At 45.3% G+C, this 15,025-nt stretch overlaps 1 protein-coding gene across 2 annotated transcripts in view; it reads right to left on the reverse strand.

The window, feature by feature from the left end:
- The window catches only part of Larp1 (La ribonucleoprotein 1, translational regulator), a 78,547-nt gene extending 64,222 nt beyond the window's left edge, over positions 1 to 14,325 (reverse strand). For both annotated transcript variants that reach the window (XM_048782872.1, XM_048782862.1), the window contains exon 1: positions 14,082 to 14,325. The gene's annotated coding sequence lies outside the window, so the exon portion shown is untranslated. The remainder of the gene's footprint in view (positions 1 to 14,081) is intronic.
- Between the last annotated feature and the right edge of the window lie 700 nt (positions 14,326 to 15,025).

Here is a 15,025-nt window from a genome sequence, read left to right on the forward strand (position 1 = left end):
GAAATGGAAAACAGCCTAGCTTTCTTCCAATGCTGATATGACGATATTTTGTGTAAAAAAAAAAAAAAAAAAAGTTTCCCAAAATTTAGGACTCAAAAATAACTTTTTATATTTGCTCATTTGCCTAAGGTTTGGCCATCTGGGCTGGGCGCAGCTAGCCAGTTCTTCGGCTGGTCCTGAACAGGGTCATTCACACAGTTGTGCTCATGCAGGTTGACTGGGGCTGGATGGTTCAAGGTGGACTGTGCGGGTCATTGGTTTACTGTCTCAGTTCCACATCTGCCCTTCTTTCCTGATCCACTAAAGTGGATCTGGGCCTCTGAAGGGCTTCTTTTCCTTTGCCAGAAAGCAGGAGGCTCAGTTTGTCAGCAGAAGTGCTGGAGAGACATTGAAGTGAGAGATGAGTTTGGCTTCCTGGGTATGGTGTGCAGGCTCAGCAGACTCCTGCTGAGTGGAGGCTCCCCCAGTGCAGGTGGTGTCCCATGCCCAGCCCCTGCAGCATGGGTGCCAGTATCAGACTCCTGGGGTGCACAGTGGTCAGGAGCAGCCAGCAGCTTCCCAAGAATCCCTTTAAAGTGACTTTGTAGCAGTATCTCTAATAAGACATTTCCCTCTGAATGGCTTTCCCTGGCACCTGAGAGGACACATTTCCAGCAACTTCCAGAGGATGATTTCTACCAACTTCCATGGGCCTGGCATGGCACCATAGCAACGTTTCCACCGTTTAGTGAATCACAGCTATGTGCTCTCCTAAAGTACCTGGGCCTCAGTCCTGGCAGCATGCCTCCTCGGATGTTCTATGTCACCCCCAGGGATGGTGGCTGCTCCTTGTATCTGCTGTTCCTGTATTCTTTAGAGTTCTCTCGATTTCTTATTAGTCAATCCCTTGTTGCAATTGAGTTCCAAATGGGTGAATACCCCAAAATACATGACTACTTGAAGCCAAGTCTCAGCTATAAAAGCATTACCACAACCAATACCTATTGGTCAAACCAAGCCACAGGTAGGAGAGGAGAGAAGTCAAGCAAAGAAAAAAGAAATGAAGTAAAGTTAGAAGGTCAAGAGTCAAAAAAAAAAAAAAATCCCTGGTACTGGGGATTGAACTCAGGAGCACTCAACCACTGAGCCACATCTCCAGCTCTATTTTGTATTTTATTTACAGACAGGGTGTCAACGAGCTGCCTAGTGCCTTGCCATATTTGAGGCTGGCTTTGAATTCAGGATCCTCCTGTCTCAGCCTCCCAAGCCTCTGGAATTACAGGCATGTGGCACCATGCCTGGCCCAGACTGCATTTCTTGGTTGGAGGAGTGGCAACGTCCCATTGCAAGGAGTATGCATATAGGAACAGGAGGAAGTGTTGCAGCCATCATGGCAAACCATCTACCATTAATTCTCTGCATCAGAATTCACGGACTGCTCATGGAGAGTAGTCTTGGTGCTACTCCAGAGATGCTAAATGCACATGTATGGGGGTGGAATCTGAGAATCTAAAATTTTAACACTCCTGTCTACCTCCCCAGTGATTCAGACACATATAAAAACTCAAGAACCTTAAAGCTCACACAATATTATCCCCATTCATCACTTTGTAAGATATTATTCCATTCCCTTTTCATTTCCATTATTTCTGTTGAGAAGCTATCAACTGCCTTCAAAAATTTCCCCATACAGTTGGTTTTTGACAGTGATGCCATAATAGGTCCTAGCTTAGTTTTTAAAAAATGCATTCTACTTGGAGTTTAAAGGGATTTTTAATTACTGAGCATCACCAAATATTGCTTCTGACTTTACTTCATTTCTTTTTTCTTTGCTTGACTTCTCTCCAAATTCTCTCTTCCTGAGAGCTTTGATTATATACATTTAGTAATTTTCATCATGTTCCATATTATTCTTTTTTCTGTACTATAAGTGCTATAATGTGGATACTTCCTACTGATTTGCTTTTCATTTTCTAATTCTATCTTTAGCTGTGTTAATAAATTGTTATAGTCATCTACTGCATTCTTAAGTTCATTTATTGTATTTCAGCCTTAGAATTTCCACTTGATTCTCCTTAATAGAGTCTGGTTCTCTGCTAAAATTATTTTTCCTATCATATAATATATTAAATATATTAAACACATGTGTTTTAAGTTACATATCCCATGATGTCAATATTTGGATCTCCTATGGGCCTACTGTTTTTTGTCTTTTTTTCCTCTTGGTTTTCAGCCATTTGGTCTTGTCTACTGAAGTATCGGGTAAACTTTGAACATCAAGTTTTAAACAAAAATTTTTTTATATTTATTTTTTAGTTTTAGGTGGACACAATATCTTTATTTTATTTTTATGTGGTGTTGAGGATTGAACCCAGCAACCTGCGCATGCCAAGCAAGCATGCTACCGCTTGAGCCACATCTCCAGCCCAAGTATTAAAAGAAATTTTTATAGAAAAAATTGAGGTCTTGCCTAGTATTATTTCAGAGAGATTTTTTACTTTTGCTTCTTGTAGGCATTTAAACCAAAGTCTTATAAAGCATTAAACTGATAAGAAGTGAAGAAGTTCAGGTCCTTGGCCATTTATTGATTGGGTTGTTTTTATTTATTTATTTTTTGGTGTTTAGTTTTTTTAGTTCTCTATATATCCTAGAGATTAGTGCTGTGTATGATATGCAAGTGGTATAAATTTGCTCCCAAGCTATAGGGTTTCTACTCACTTTACTGATTGTTTCTTTGCTGAGAAGAAACTTTTTAGTTTGATTCCATCCCATTTATTGATTCTTGGTTTTAATTCTTGCGCTACAGGAGTCTTATTAAGAAAGTTGGGGCCTAATCCGATATGATTGAGATTTGGGCCTACTTTTTCTTCTATTAGACACAAGGTCTCTGGTTTAATTCCTAGGTCCTTGATCCACTTTGAGTTGAGTTTTGTGCATGGTGAGAGATAGGGGTTTAATTTCATTTTGTTGCATATGGATTTCTAGTTTTCCTAGCACCATTTGTTGAAGAGGCTATCTTTTCTCCAGTGTATGTTTTTGGCACCTTTGTCTAATATACTATAACTGTAATTTTGTGGGTTAGACTCTGTGTCCTCTGTTTTGTATCATTGGTCTACCAGTCTATTTTGGTGCCAATCCCATGCTGTTTTATTACTATTGCTCTGTAGTATAGTTTAAAGTCTGGTATAGTGAGACCACCTGCTTCACTCTTCCTGCTTAGAATTGCTGTAGCTATTCTAGGTCTCTTATTTTTCCAGATGAATTTCATGACTAATTTTTCTATTTCTATGAGGAATGTCAATGGGATATTGATTGGAATTGCATTAAATCTGTATATATTGTCATTTTGACAATATGATCTTTCCATCTTCTAAGATCTTCTTTAATTTCTTTCTTTAGCATTCTATAGTTTTCCTTATAGAGGTCTTTCACCTCTTTTGTTAGGTTGATTCCCAAGTTGTTGTTTTTTGTTTTTGTTTTTGTTTTAGTCTATTGTAAATGGGGTCATTTTCCTCATTTCCCTCTCAGAGGTTTTGTCACTGATATATAGAAATGTCTTTGATTTAGGTCCTAGCTCAGTTTTTTAAAAATGCATTCTACATGGGGTTTAAAGGGATTTTTAATTACTGAGCATCATCAAACATTGCTTCTAACTTTACTTCATTTCTTTTTTCTTTGCTTGACTTCTATCCTCTCCAAATTCTTGTTATAGTCATTTTGTATCCTGCTACTTTGCTGAATTCATCTACTAGTTCTAGAAGTTTTCTGGTGGAATTTTTGATATACAATCAATCAACAAATATATGAAAAAATGTTCAACATCTCTAGCAATTAGAGAAATGCAAATCAAACTACTCTAAGATTTCATCTCACTCCAGTCAGAATGGCAGCTATTAAGAATACAAGCAACAAAGGGCCAGGAGTGGTAGCGCAAGCCTATAATCCTAGCGGCTTGGGAGGCAGAAGTTGGAGGATCACGAGTTCAAAGCTAGTCTCTACAATTTAGTGAGGCGCTAAGCAATTCAGTGAGACCCTATCTCTAATAAAATACAAAACAGGGCTGGGGTTGTGGCTCAGTGGTTGAATGCACCTGAGTTCAATCCCTGGTACCCAAAAGAAAGAAAGAACACAAACAACAATAAGTGTTGGCGAGGATGTGGGGAAAAAGGCACACTCATACATCGCTGGTAGGACTGTGAAATAGTGCAGCCAATATGGAAAGCAGTATGGAGAATCCTTGGAAAACTGGGAATGGAACCACCTTTTGACCTAGCTATCCCACTCCTAGGTCTATACCCAAAGGATTTAAAAACAGCATACTACAGGACACAGCCACATCAATGTTGATAGCAGAACAATTCACAATAGCTAAATGTGGAGCCAACCTAGATGCCCTTCAGTAGATGAATAGATAAAGAATATGTGGCATATATACACAATGGAATATTACTCAGCAAAAAAAGAGAATAAAATCATGGCATTTACAGGAAAATGGATGGAGTTGGAGAATATAATGCTAAGTGAAGTTAGCCAATCCCCCAAAAAAACCAATGCTGAATGTTTTCTCTGAAATAAGGAGGCTGATATAAGGAGGCTTAGTGGGGCTGGGAGGGGGAGCATAGGAAGATTAGACAAACCCTGGATAGGGAAGAGGGGAAGGAGGGAAGGAAGGGGGCAAGGGGTAAAAAAAGATGGTGGAATGAGATGGACATCATTACCCTAAGTACATGTATGAAGACACAAATGGTGTGAATATACTTTATATACAACCAGAGATATGAAAAATTGTGCTTTCTATACGTAATATGAATTGTAATGCATTCTGCTGTCATATATAACAAACTAGAATAAAATTTTTTTTTTAAATTGATTATATGTTGGACCTCAGTTTTGTCAAGGCTGGTCAATTGCTATCTTACATCTATTCCTAGGGTTTTGCCCTTTGGGGGACTATAATTGAAAACCTGGGGTATTTACGGATACTTCCCTTTTGTAGACACTGAAATCCAATTTTGTATACCCCATCTTCCCAACACTACCAGCTTCTTTGACTTTTCTTGAGAAATAGCATATTCTCTGAGGGAGGAGTGGGAAAAAAAAAAAATATATATATATATATATATACACACACACACACACACACACACACACACACACACTGGGGACTAAACCCAGGGGTGCTTAACCAAGGAGCCTCATCCCCAGCCCTTTTTATTTTTTATTTTGAGACAGGATCTCACTAAGTTGCTTAGGGCCTTACAAAGTTGCTGAGGCTGGCCTCAAACTTGGGATCCTTCTGCCTCAACCTCCTGAATCACTGGGATTACAGGCATGTACCAACAAACCCAGCTGAATATTGAGCTTGTTTTTTCTGCTTTTCTCTGGCTCAGCACATCAGGTCCTTGGTGCTTTTGTAGTTTTCTAATGCCTTCAAATATATACATATATGCCCCCACCCACACACACAATTTATTTTGATAAGCTCTTTTAATAATTTTTAGTGAGAAGGTTGATCTTTGATAAATTAGTCCAAAATTACTGGAAATGGAAAAAACTTGCTCATCTAAGCATGCTATTCTGTAGAGCCAGGCCCCCCCGTTTAAGTCCTCAATGGGTAATAGTTTGTATATTTCTCTTTTTTAAATATTTTTAGTTGTTAATGGACCTTTATTTTATCAATTTGTATATGGTGCTGAGAATCAAACCCAGTGCCTCACGCATGCTAGGCAAGAGTTTTACCTCTGAGCCACAACCCCAGCGCCATAGTTTGTATACTTCTTTTGCTTTTTAATCTGTTGGTTTAGGCAGAGAAGGAATTACCTTTCTATAGTTCTAGATACTGGATCCAGAAAAGACTTAACTAAAGGTCCCCTAACTCAGATCCACTGAGAAGTCAGAGTTCTGGCTGGGTCTTGAATCCTGACCTAGAACTGTGCTTCTCCCCACCCTGCCAGATTGCACTATAGTGTAACAGGAACATGGGCTTTGGCATCAAGCAGACCCGAGTTTAAATGCCAGCTCTGCCATGGAGCCTCATTCTGTGTGGCCTTGGACAAGTTCCATGAGTTCTAACAGCTTCAGATTCTTCTTCTGGTAAATGGAGAAGATAATAATAAGAGCTACTCAAGATAGGGCTGTTGGAGCCATTCCTTGAGGCAATGAGTCTAAAAGGCTTGGTCGCACAACTGAATCTGCTCATAGGAGCAATGATTCAAGGGAGGATTAGCCTGGTGAACAAGGTCCTTTATCCCAGTTTTCTTTCTATGGGTTTCCAAGGTGTCACAGCAGCCAGGGATAGGTCACCATCTTGCCTTTCCTGAAGAGGATCTTAGGTAAGGCTTAAATTGCTCACCCCCAGTCCAACTGATAATCTCACACCACAAAGGCAAGTGTGAGGGGCTGGGATTATGGCTCAGCGGTAGAGCGCTCACCTAGTATGGGTGGGACCCGGGTTTGATTCTCAACCCCACATAAAAATAAAAGGCATTATGTTGTGTCCATCTACAAAAAAGATTCAGGGGTCTTCAGGACCCATCCCTCCTACTAAAGGCCTCCCTAAAGCCAGGGACTTGTAATTGGAGGGAGAATCTGCACCTTGATGCCAGAGGAACAGGTCTGAAAGGCCACAAATCTCTATCTCCTGCTGGTCCCCAAATACACAGAATTGTTAAGAATGTAGAATCAGGGGGCTGGGGTTGTGGCTCAGAGGTAGAGCACTCGCCTAGCATGTGTGAGGCATTGGGTTCAATCCTCGGCACCACATAAAAATAAAGATATTGTGTCCGCCTATAACTAAAAAAAAAATAAAAATAAAATAAAAAGAGTGTAGAATCTGGCCGGACATAGTAGTGGCACACCTGTAATCCCAGCAGTTTGGAAGGCTAAGACAGGAGGATCGTGAGTTCAAAGCCAGCCTCAGTGAAAGTAAGGTGCTAAGCAACTCAGTGAGACCCTGTCTCTAAATAAAATACAAAATAGGGCTGGGGATGTGGCTCATTGAGTTCAATCCGCAGTGCCCACCCCCACGCCCCGTGCATAAAAAAAAAAAAAAAGTGTGGAATCCAAAGAAGGACAGACCTGGCCTCAAATTCCAAATCACTGCTTCCTAACTATAAAATCTTGTTTAAGTTCCTTAATTTCCCTGACTCTGAGTTTTAATCTGTGTCATGGAGTTGATAATGGCATGTACTAATGGCACTGGTTGAAAAACTAAATGAGGCTCAACAAAGGGACCTCTTTTATTTCTTCCCCTGTACTTCCCCCACCCTGAATATATATCTGAGAAGGGAGAAGTCCAGCCAAAATTAGAACCCTACCTTGCTGGTAGTACCCCTAAAATTATTCATGCTTTGGGGTTAATGCAGTGCTTCCCAATTTACTCCTTCTGGGATATCACAGGAGAACCCAGAGGGACCAAACTTATGAAGCTATCTGGGGCCAGAGGTGACTCCCAACATGGCTGGGCCTCCAGCTGCCCTAGGCTTCAGCTCCACTCATGGCCAAGGGCTCTGTTTCAGCAAACTTGTAACCTATCACTGCCCGCCAGCTGGGGACCTTGGGTTAAGGTGCTGAGAACCCCTGGTAAGAGCGGGCACTCACACTGACCGTCAATAACACAGTAACCCATTGTAGGTAAATCAGTTCTAGACCAGTTATTCAGTTTCCCGGTGAGAGTCCAGAACTCTGAGTCCAGAGCAGGAAGATGAAGAAGAAAATGAGATGTTGGCTCCAGTCCAAACTCAGCCTCAAAGTCACCATGACCTTGGGCAAGTCATTCTCCTGCTCTGGCTTTACTTTCCTGTCTGAAGCAGAGAAGGCTTCAACCCGAGGACAGACCCACAAGTTCCCTTCCAACTCTGACATTCTAAGAATTAAAGATTCTATGAATTCTCGGCTGCTGGGCTGTATTCTGTTCCTGGTGGCTGGGTTCTAATACACATGGCAAATAATAGGCCCTCTCTGACTGTGCAGGTGACTCCAGCTCTCTCCAGAAGCTACAGGCTGGTCTCTTAAAATAACCCATCTGGCCCAGTCAGAGGGCAGAGAAGTAGCCGTCCCCTGCCCCCACCATCTGAATCCCTCTGTGTTCAGTGGGATTCCCCTGCTCACCACTCCAGGCTCTGGGAAAGCAGCGTCTCTGGTTTCCTGAATCATCCCTTCTCCTCCTCGCTCCCTGGGGCTGCACTCTTATCTGTGGGTAACCAGGGAGGACTCAAAACGAGAGCAGCAACCCCGCTGCAGGAGGAGGAGGTCGGGAGGCTAAGGAAAGGAAGAGGCAGAGGAGGCTGGAGGCAGATGACATGGAAGGAACAGGGTTGCCTTACTCGCAGGGGCTGGACCTGGTCTCGTGGGCAGTGAGGAGACAACTAAGGACATTATGGAGGAGGACATGGTCAGGACTTGTGGTCAAAACAGGTTTGGGCTCCGTGAAAGGCAGACAGGAGCAGAGAGAGCAATCAGAGGTCATAAAAGTCCAGCCGCAGAGACATGATGACATAGCAGTGGGGACAGAGGAGGTATTCAGGGGGTGAACTGGCAGAGGGGGTAGCTGAGTGTTCAACCACAGATATGCTCACATCACTGTGCAAGCCATCTGAAAGGACACTGTCACAGATAGAGGCCTATCTGGTCTGTCGGTATGAGGAGAAGAGAAAAGAGTGTCCGACTGTGCACACAAATACATTAAAGTCCCTCTGACACCCCTTTGCTCCACTTCTATCTCTCTCATTTGTCCCTTTGTAGATGAGAAACTTGATGTAATGGCAGACGGGAACCTCAAATTCAAGTTTCCTAACTCTTTCCTCTTGGCTGGGGAAGTCTGCTTCCCTGAGATGGCTGGCGGGAAGACACCCAGGGGCGCCTGCTCTCCCCAGATGTCCCTGCAGCCCCAACTCTGCCACCAATGGCACTGAGGGACCCTTTCACTTCTCTTGGCCTCAGCTTTGCTTTATGTCCTATGAAGGGTCAGAGAGGCCAAGTGAAGGTTTTCTACATTCAAACACAAACCTAAAACCTTGGTGATATTTCAGCATTACTTTAAAGTTATAATTGTTAATGTATCTGCCACCAGACCTCATGTTTAATGTATTAATTATCATAAGCATTTAAAAAGTCTTACTACCTGTATTTCAATACGATTGGTTTCTTTGGCATCCTAATATTTTATGTTATGGATTTAAATGCATGCTGGGAGGGGCTTCAAAGGCTTCCCCAGATTGCCAAGGGGTCCATGGCATCGGTATGGTTAAGAACCCCTGCATTAGGACTTGGAGCTTACTGAAGGCTGCCAAAGAGGGTATGTAGGGCCTAGGGTCCCTGGAGGCCCCTCTGCTCAGATGTGCACTCTCTGCCCAAGGAAAATGAAACAAGAAACTGGGGCAGGAGCAAAGGGACTCTGAGAAGTGGAGCAGAAGCCAACGGGCCAGGCTGGCAGGGCTCAGTCTAGTGGCACAGAACCGAATTCCTTAGCTTCCACCTCTGCCAGGCTCCCCAGGACTCCTAGGGCCCAGTTTTGCTTTGGTCATTTCCCTTCCTCGTCCATTTTCTTCTCAGAGCAAACACAGCAGATCTAATGAGGGTGTCAAGGTCAAGAGAGGCCCTGCTCCTGGATCTGCCTCTGCCTCTGCCTCGCTGCAGGACTCTGAGCCAGCTGTCTCCCCTTCCCAGACCAGTTTTCTCATCTGTTTAACGAGGAGGAGGTTGGCGGGTGCCAGGATTGCGGATTTCTGGCATTAGTGCTGCTCTCCCCCCGCTTGCCAGGTCCATAGCAGGCACTGCTGATAGATCTGGGGGTCTGATGCCCATGGGGAGCTTCAGGCACCTTTTCCACATACCGACAGATGGAAAACAGCAAGTGAAACCCATTTGCTCTTGCTGTTTTAGGTGATCTATGTCCGAGGCATCACCCACATTTCCATCTCCCATACTCTGTGACTCTAATGATCTGATCTCAGAAGCCCCAGTAAGATCCTGGGTAGATGTGAAGCCCCATGAGGAAGGCTATCTCTGACCCATAGGCAGGTGCAGGCGTGTGTACGTGTGTAGCTAAGGGAGAATGTTCTCAGCTGGGCTATATATTCTCTCTCGTGTACCCTACAGCAAAAGCAGTGTCAGTATAGGACACTCCAAATCCTCCCCGTTCCACCGGGCCTCTTGCAACAGATGACAGGAGGCAGATGGAAGTCTTTGATCAAAGGGTTGGGAATTGGAATCCTCCCAGAATTGGTGCCACCAGGCCCTACTTGTTCCCAGGTGTCCTGTGTCACAAGGACCATCCAGTGTGCAATGCAAAGGATAGCAACACTCCTGGTATTATTTACACAGACTCAGATCACACACAGTCAGATGGCCAAGATATAGGATGTGACGGGAACTTGGGACTTCTCTGTAAGCTATGCAAAAAAAGACACTTTTGGAGTTATTTCAGAGCATAGCTAGCCCAAGTTACAACTGAAGGCCAGATAGGTGCCATTGTTACTTACTTCCTGTCACAGCTAGTTCAAGCCAGCATTAGGACTAGGGCCAGTGGGGGTTGGGGGGGATGGCAGGTGTTAGAGTGCCATGTAGAGGTTGAATGACCACAGGCCGGTGGGGTCAGGCTGGTATCACACATGAAAATGTGGACTAGGTGGTTATAGGGAGTGGTAGGGACTATGGCAAACTAGAGATCGAAGGTTCTATTTACAGAAGTAACTAACAACCAGTTCCAGTTGATCGTTGGCATATGAGAATACAGACTAGAGGGCCAGGTCTTCCTTCTGGTTATTTTTTTGTTTGTTTTAAGGTACTAGGGAATGGAACCCAGGGCCTCACACATGATAGGCAAGCACTCTACCATTGAGTTGCATCCCCAGCCCTACTTATTTATTTATTTATTTTGGTGCCAGGGATTGAACTCAGGGGCACTCGATCACTGAGCCACATCCCCAGCCCTATTATTTAATGACTTGGGGAGCTACCTTTCCCATTCTTTTTGTTCATACAGTTTTACATTATCAGAGACCCAACTTTTATTTCTGACTTTAAAAGAAGTTAGAAACTAGGTTTTTATATTAAATAATTCCATATTTGAACACTGGCATTTAAAAATCTTAAAATATTAAAGACAAGCAACAATCAAAAAAAAAAAATTCTATAGGTTGGACAAAACATACCTGAGGACTGCAGTATTTAGCTCGATTTACAACTTCTGGTGGAATGGAAAAGAGCCCTGGCCATGGATTTAGATAGACAAAGATCTGAGTTGCCCATCAGCCATCTGTTGTCTGCATGAGCTTGTTTAAAATCGGTAGCTTTTCTTTATTTCCTCTTTGGTGCTGGAGGTGGAACCCAGGGCCTTGGACGTGCTGAGCATGCACTCTACCACTAAGTCCCACCCCCAGTTTCAAGATCTGTAGCTCTGAGCCTCAGTGCTCTCACCTGTCAAATGGAATAATGCACTGGCCACTGTGAGGATTAAATGCTACGATGAGCTTCACACACTCAGCACAACTGTTAGCACACAGTAAGAGCTTCCTGACATAGCTGCTCCTGTAGGTGCCTTTATGCCTCAGTGATGGGAGAAAACCCAGCCCCCACTGCACTTAGTCCATCCAGCTCAAACCTATTTTCCTCCAAGGTTTGGGTACTCGGTGTACCTGGAACTGTCACGCAGGTGCTCGAGGCACTCACACACACTCTGCATACCCCTGGGAGGGTCTTGAGATGCCAAGGCTGGTTACTAAGGAAAATTGTTTAGGTGCCTTCCCTGGGGTGCAGCTGCAATTTTCCAGTGTGAGTTAGAAAAGAGGCTAGTCTCAGAGCAGGGGACGGGCTAACACGACCCTTCATGGGTCTGAGGATTTTTAAATTTCGTGTGATCATGTGCACATGTGTGTCCACATACACAATACTCAAACACATGGTGTGCCCCCAAAATTAGTAATTATTACAGATAATAATTATTAGGTTCCCTGTTCCTGGGCACTGTTCTGGCTTTCACGCCATCCCATTCCCCATCGCCATCCCATTCCCCATCGCCTTCCCTGAGAGGGAAGGAGCTGCCATAATCCAGAACTCCCCGCAATGCAGGGGAGGACAGGCAGGCAGTCAGCTCAAGTGACTGAGGAGAAGGGGCTTTGAGGAGAATGACTCACACCCAAGTTCACCAGCAGGTCTCCCTGAACCTGAGAGCATCCGACTCAAAGGGCCTGTTCTAACCTCTGAACTGCACTGCCTCCAACACCAGGGCCATCTGCACGCACCCGGTGTCTGTCCGTACTCATGGGAACGTACCATGACTTGGGGAGCTACCTTTCCCATTCTTTTTGTTCATACATTTTTTTTTAATTTATTTTTTAGTTTTAGGTGGACACAATATCTTTATTTTTATGTGATGCTAAGGATCGAACCCAGTGCCCCATGCATGCTAGGGGAGCGCTCTACCACTGGGCCACAACCCCAGCCCCACAGTTTTACATTTTAAAAGCACCTATAGAGGGGGCTGGGGCACTAGCTCAGTGGTAGAGCGCCTGCCTCACAAGTGTGAGGCACGGGGTTCAGTCCTCAGCACCACATAAAAATAAATAAAGATGTTGAGTCCATCTATAACTAAAAAAAAAAAAATTAAAGTACCTATAGAGCTGGGTCCTACGGAGGCTAAGGGGGGAGGATTGAGAGTTCAAAGCCAGCTTCAGCAACTGTGAGGTCCTAAGCAACTCAGTGAGACCCTGTCTCTAAATAAAATACAAAATAGGGCCGGGGATGTGGCTCAGTGGTGAGTGCACTTGAGTTCAATCTCTGATATCAAAAAAAAAAAAAACTATAAATGGCATTTAAAAAAAAAAAAAAACAAGGATTTAAACAATGAGCAGCCAAGCCACAGTTCCGTGGTCATCAGACGAATTTTTTATCATGTAATTATTAGTAATTATTACAGATAATAATTATTATCACAAAGATCATTGCCAAGATTACAATTCTCATATCGCAGAGAGGTTGGGCAACCTGCTTGAGGTCCAAGAGCTCCAGACCTCAGCCCTGAATCCCGATTCCCAGTCCGGCGGAGCCTCCCTCGTATCCCTGGTCTGCAGGCAGCACACGCACGTCTACCTGTTCCTGTATCCTCAGGGCCACACTCTAGCAGAAGCCGGAGGGAGCCTTCAGTTCCCCCATCCAGGAATGCCCAGCCTCCTGCAGGGCTGGGGTGAACCCAGCGTGGGAACAGTTCAGTTACACATAGCAAGTTTAAAAGTTCAAGGATTTCACTTTAACAACTGATCTCCTGCCGGGTGGTGCACGTGCCTGAAATCCCAGCCACAGGGGAGGCTGAGGCAGGAGGATCAAAGCCAGCCTCAGCAACAGCGAGGCTCTAAGCAGCTCAGTGAGACCCTGTCTCTAAATAAAATACAAATAGAGCTAAGGATGTGGCTCAGAGGTCGACTTGATCAAGGTTACCCATTTACCCAAAACAAGAAAACAAAATAAACAAAGACCATCTTCCTCTTGAGGCAGCATCGTGGAGACTAAAGCGGAGCTTGGGGTGTGAAGGCAGTATTTCTGCCTGTGGTCCCCCAAACCCTGAGCAGGCAACATATAGGGGTTTCCCATCTGGGGTCCCCATTCTCTGAGCATTACTCACAAGTGCTCTATTTCTCAGATTTCGGAAGGTCAAATGCAAACCAAATACTGACTCCCGATAAGATCTCACAGACGCACTAAAAACACCACATTTCTCTGCTTTGGGCTAAACTTGCATCAGCTCAGCGGTTTGATCTCGCTGACCAGAGAACACAGATTGGCTACCAGAGGGCCACAGTGAACCGAGAAGGGGAAAATCAATTAACGGCTCTATTATGCAACAGGTACGACTTGGCAGGCAAACACCATTCAAAACAGGGGGTGTGACAGGAGAAAACTCTTTAAAAGGAAAGCGGACGTGGGAATTCGAGCTCCTCGTTATCCCCTATGGGAAAACCCAAAGGCTCAGAGAACTGGAGTGACTGGATCAAGGTCACACAGCAGGGCCAGAAGCAGCAGCCAAGGTTTCTCCCCCTCAGGGAAGGCATCTTTCCACCACACCCCGCCACCACCAGGTTCAAGAAGCCCAGAGGGTCCGGACTCACCAGGGTTGCTGAACCGGGTCAGGATGGGGAAATGGCTTCTTCCTGTCACCTGTGGGCGCCTTCCTGGGGGCAGCTGCCAAGGCCATGCTGTCTTTCCTCCCTGGGAGTCTGCCAGGGCAGCTAGACGTGGGAGAGCTCCCTGAAGAAAGTATCTTTCAGGACGGGAGTGACCAGGCCGTGGGGGTCGCAGTGTGGCCACAGAGGGCTTAGCTACTGTCCAGACCGCCCAGCTGCCTCCTGGCCCAGGGGCTCTCGGGTTACCAAGCTGGTTTTCCTCCAGCTGCTCTGCAGGGTGCCTTTAAGAGAGCTGCTGCAGCTCATTGGCTGAGCACCTCCCCCCGCCCCAACCTGAGCTGGCCGGGGGCAGAGCAGGGACCCAGGTGAGTAAACAACCAGCTGGCCCCGCCCCCTCCCCCAGCCCCGGGGCTGGGCTCCTTCCGCACCCCGCCCCCTCAGCTCCGCAGGGAAGGACCTGGGGTGTAGAACCCGCTACCCCTCTGCAGGTGCTTGGAACTGGTCAGCTCGCCTGATCTCACGGTAACCCTAGACCAGAGCTATTTGCCTGTCTTCTCTTTTGATGGCAAACTAGAGTCCCCGGAGGGGGAAGGGACTCGTCTAGTTCCCACAGCTCTTGGAAGCAAGTGGACGGTGGAGTGCAGGATGCGAGCACAGTGAGGAGCTGGGCGTGGTGGTGCATGCCTGTAATCCCAGCAGCTCAGGAGGCTGAGGCAAGAGAATCGTGGGTTCAAAGTCAGCCTCAACTATTTAGCGAGGCCCAAAGCAACTCGGTGGAGACCCTGTCTCTAAATAAAATATTTAAAAAGGGCTGGGATGTGTCTCAGTGTTAAGCGCCCCTGGGTTCAATCCTTGGCACCAAACGAAACAAAACAGCAAAAAACCCACGGAGAGGATCTGGGCAGTCACTGGCTGCCTCAATTTTCTCA

This window comes from Marmota marmota, unplaced genomic scaffold, assembly GCF_001458135.2.
Source record: "Marmota marmota marmota unplaced genomic scaffold, marMar, whole genome shotgun sequence".
Taxonomy (NCBI): domain Eukaryota; kingdom Metazoa; phylum Chordata; class Mammalia; order Rodentia; family Sciuridae; genus Marmota; species Marmota marmota.